This window comes from Macrobrachium nipponense, chromosome 44 (genome assembly GCF_015104395.2).
Source record: "Macrobrachium nipponense isolate FS-2020 chromosome 44, ASM1510439v2, whole genome shotgun sequence".
In the NCBI taxonomy this organism is placed as follows: domain Eukaryota; kingdom Metazoa; phylum Arthropoda; class Malacostraca; order Decapoda; family Palaemonidae; genus Macrobrachium; species Macrobrachium nipponense.
The window spans coordinates 26,862,013-26,867,012 of NC_087221.1; positions in this window are offsets into that span (position 1 = coordinate 26,862,013).

Sequence of the window (5,000 nt, forward strand, 5' to 3'; positions counted from 1 at the left end):
TGGTGTGAATTACTGAGGTTTGAAATGACAATATATATATATATATATATATATATATATATATATATATATATACTATATATATATATATATATATATATATATATATATATATATATATATATATATGCATACATACATACTACATATATATATATATATATATATAATATATATATATATATATATATATACATACATAACACGCAAACAAATACAAACATATAAATATATATATACAAAATTTTTTGGCTGGTACTATACAGGCAGATGAATGCAAAGGCTTCCTATAAGTTTTTATATATAAGTGCTAAAGATGCTCATTTCTACCCCAAGCTCGAAGTAAATAAAAATAAGACAAAAGAAAAGTAAGAATATGGATGAGGTACAGCCATAAATTAAGGATGTATAATAATGTAATATTTTTACAGAGTACAGAAACTATGGAACTAAACATCTAATCATTTTTTTTATCAAGTTACATGTAGAATTAATCGTCTTAATCGCAATATATAAACAAAAGAGAGTGTATATGAAATTATAAATAATTTTCGTCCAGTGAGTCTTCTGTCCAGTTTAATACTATGACCTTATAATCCTATTATTTTGAGTAAATAAAAGTTGGCATATAAGTCTTTCTTTAACAAACACTCCCACAATAGTTTTAAAATAGAAACATTAGTCTTAAATCATAATCCCATTTCCTCGGAAACATAACGAAAATACAATTAACCCAGTTATGAACTTTTTTTTTTTTTGCAGAAAAAAATGGAAAAAGCAATTATGTCCTTATTTAATCCCTCTGCCTAAACTGCTTATCCCCAACACTTCGTTTCTGAGTTCTATATTTCACGGCAGGTGGTGTTCATTTTGTTTAGATAAAATGTGATATTCTAAATGAATTTTAAAGCTCATTTTTCTGTCATGAAAAATGTTCTCCTCTGCGTCTGTTAGGATGATTTTACTCCCCTACTTTTAAAGGACTCTCTCTCTCTCTCTCTCTCTCTCTCTCTCTCTCTCTCTCTCTCTCTCTAGTCTTGAGAAGTGATTCTGAACATGTAGTGGGGATATTTTTAGTAATACGATCATAACTCCTCTGGGATTCTGAAGTTAATGAGGAAGAATATTTTTATATTCATATGCATTATATATAAGCATACATATATAAATATATAAATATATATACATACACACATCTCTCTCTCTCTCTCTCTCTCTCTCTCTCTCTCTCTCTCTCTCTCTCTCTCTCTATATATATATATATATATATATATATATATATATATATATATACTTACATAAATATGTATATATATATATATATATATATATATATATATAAATATTATATATATATATATATATATATATATATATATATATATATCAAAATATTCCGATGTAACGATAAAACGATTACGTATTTATTTATTGTAGAATGTTCAAGATAACACACACACAGACAAAGAGGTTCAACTTATTTCGGTTATATAAATATACATTTATACGCATTTCAAGGAGTTTTATTACATTTAAATCCCGAGTCTGTCACAAACTAAAAGTCATTGACGGTAAACAAGCAAATATACAATTTAAAGAAATAATTTTCGAAGAGCACACACTTTGGTCTTAATCTAGACCTACAGTTCTCGATATTTTCGGGTCTAGGCTTACCTAAATTTGTTCCAGCATGACTGATTGATTGATTGACTGATTTACTACACAGATCTGGCAACGCAGCTGTCAATGTTGCTGATGTCCATAGTGACAATGACGGAATAATATTTTTAAACGAAAACACCCTTATATGACAGACAACTTTATCTAAATTAGACCAACTATGGAACAAAGTTAACTATTTAACTTTTTGTATTTGTTTTAATGACTATTTAACTTTTCGTATTTGTTTTATCATTAAACAAAAAACATTTAATACACAAGGTAGGACAGTCTTCATGATCCATTTAAATCTGGGAACTATTTTGAATCATCAGACTCCACCACTGTTAAATGAAATATCGCATGTGAAACAATACTTGTCATGATAACGTCACTTAGCCGCTAAACTTTAGGAGATGGTCGTAATTAATTTAGTTTCTCTTTTATAAATAAAAGCCTTTTCTCACCAAACAAAACCTGGATATATCGCCTGAGGCATTGAGAATCAAGACCAAATGCATAATGTCATGAGTACTTGCGCTTAATTGCGCTTACTTTGTTTCACCTTAACTGCTGATTACTTTAATTTCTAGTGATTTCTCCTGTTTATTAAACAAAGTAACACGACTATACCAATAACAACTAGATGTCTGAGACTAAGGACAATTCTGGTAAAAGCAACGCAGACTAAACTGGATGATAATAAAATGCGAGGAAAACGATATCTGTCCTTGACTGTCAAAAAAGAAAAATAAATAAATAAATAAATAAAATAAAAAATCCAAGAATAACTGAACCGAGACAGCGATAAATAATCAGAAAAAATCTATGAATAACTAAAACGAAGCAGGTATAAATAATCAGTGAAGCGTACCTCCGAATCATCCTCGACTCTAAAGAACTAGGAAATATAATATAGAGGTTTTATGCCTCCTAAAAAAAATCTACTCCATTCTTTTATTATCCTGCGAGAATATTGGAAGGTTTGTGTTTTATTGTAACACAGAGAATAAAACTCCAACGCGGACGTTACCATCGTGCGGAAATCGACAAGGAGATTGCCTTTCCTATTCTAGGATCGTGAAATTTCGTCATTCCAGCGGGAAGAATTCTGCTGGCCTTCTTCAGTTCCCTAACCAGATTTTTAACTAACTGCCTATGGATAAATGTGCATCGTATCTGCTCCTACGTAATTTTAGCTTTGGCCACTAAGAATTTCGTTGACTTGACTTGTCATGTTTTCAGTGAATTTTTTGTCATGTAAAATTCTTTAATAAATTAACGCATTCTTCTTTTACGTTACCTACACGCACACAGAGGATTAGAAGGAAATCTCGTATATAAGAAAAAAGTCCACAATCTATCAGTTTTGTATCTTCTCTCAGCCGACTCAAACGAAAATGACACTAGGTAACAGCCACTAAATTGGAGGACAAGCAAGAGAGCTCATACGGTCTCTCTCTCTCTCTCTCCTTTCATTCTTTTGTATTATCTACACTCACAAATAAGGTCGGGAAAATTGGAAAATTCAGAATATTTCGAGGTTTCAAACCATAAAATAGTCTATTCATCGCTCGCGCTTTGGGAATTAAGGTGCCCGTCATTCACGCTTTATATTTTTATGAGCAAAGCCCCAGGTGTTTGAACTGACCGAGACTCGAGCTTTCCTCAATAAAAATTCCAAATGTAAGATGGACTCTGACATTTTTCAGTTAATTCACATTTTCCGTTTTTTGTTTCTTTCTTTCTTTCTTTTTTTTTGGGGTGGGGGGTTGAAGTCGTCGGAGGGGGAGGGTGGGGGGGGGGGGCATGAGCGTCAAGTAATGAATTCGGACCGTAACAAATAAAAGTCAGAGAAGTCAATTTAACTGAAGTTATTAAATATAAAGGAATATGTTTTCAGTTGACTAATTGTTGGGTTTTCTCCTTGTATCGAGCTGACATTCCTGAATGGCACTCTGTTCCATTTACTCTCGATTTTATACCTGCGAAGAAAGCGCCTGTTATTATTATTATTATTTTTATTAACCAGACCACTGAGCTGACTTTCTGCTCTCATAAGGCTGACCCGAAGGATTAGATTAGAATAAAATAAATCGTGTCTCGTCACATATCCATCGGAGATCTATTTTTTCCCTTTTTACTTATGAGGAATACCATACGTATAAGAGAAGAAAGATGAAGTGAATGTAAAGAATATTCATACATTTGTTGTTTGGTTTTAGGGCTTTGTCACCACTTCCAAATATAATGCAAAAATATTATGCAGATTCATTGTTACTAAAACAAAATATGTTTGGCCCAAGAGTGAGAGGCATTTAACTAAATGTAAAATCTTCTAGTAATAGTTTCTAACTTACGAAAAGGTTTTCTTAAGCTGTTTTAAGAAAAACAAAAGAGAGCAAAACTTGCCCACATCGCTCTCAAAATTGAAACAACCACTTGCACATTTATACATGTCAGCGAAGACATTCAGTTACCTAACAAGATACTTTGCATGGAATACCAGCCACCAAAAAAACTATGAAAAGATTTAGTATTAATACATTCTGACTTCGGTCACTCTCGTGGCATAGCGTCAATCTCTACTCCCCTTAAATGCAGATGAAAGTAATTTTTGCGAAAAAATGGAGAATGTGGCGCTGCAATTATGAATGTTTCAGAAACGAGTCCAGTGGCTTTTCGTGGAATCTTAGTAATAATATGGCCCAAGAAAATTGGAAAGTGTTTTCTGGTATTTTCCCCATTTTATTAAATTCATTTTATGCTTGAGGAATGTAGAAAATTCAGCTAAGTTAAAGTCTTTTTTTTATCAGTTATTCAGAGAGGAATTATACCAACTTTATTTATCTTTATTTGTTTACCCTCTCACCTATATTATTCGCTATACTGATTGTTTTGCGACAAGCCTTGATAAATGCTTTCGTTCTTAATTTCTATTCCTTTTTTTTTTAGCCTATCCGCTTCTTAATGTAAACCATTAATTTTTCAGTAATTACTTTCTTAATATTTAAACACTAACTTTGAATTGGATAACGGACACTTTTGTAACAAATTTAATTGGTGGATTCATATGGAAGCAGATGTCAATTCTATAGAATAAAAACAAATACAAAATGAATTTGTAAAACGGGTATTTTCAAATGCCTGATTTGTTTACCTGATTTGATTTCAGTTCTAAACTTCTCTCCTCTCACACACCCAATCTTTTCTAGCATTCTGTTTATGCTTTCCTTATAACAGCATTCATAAAATATTTTGAGAAATTCAATACTTTTACTTGACTTCATTTTATTTTCACGGTACCTGTTATTACCAGCCTGTTTTAGTTTCAGGTCGTT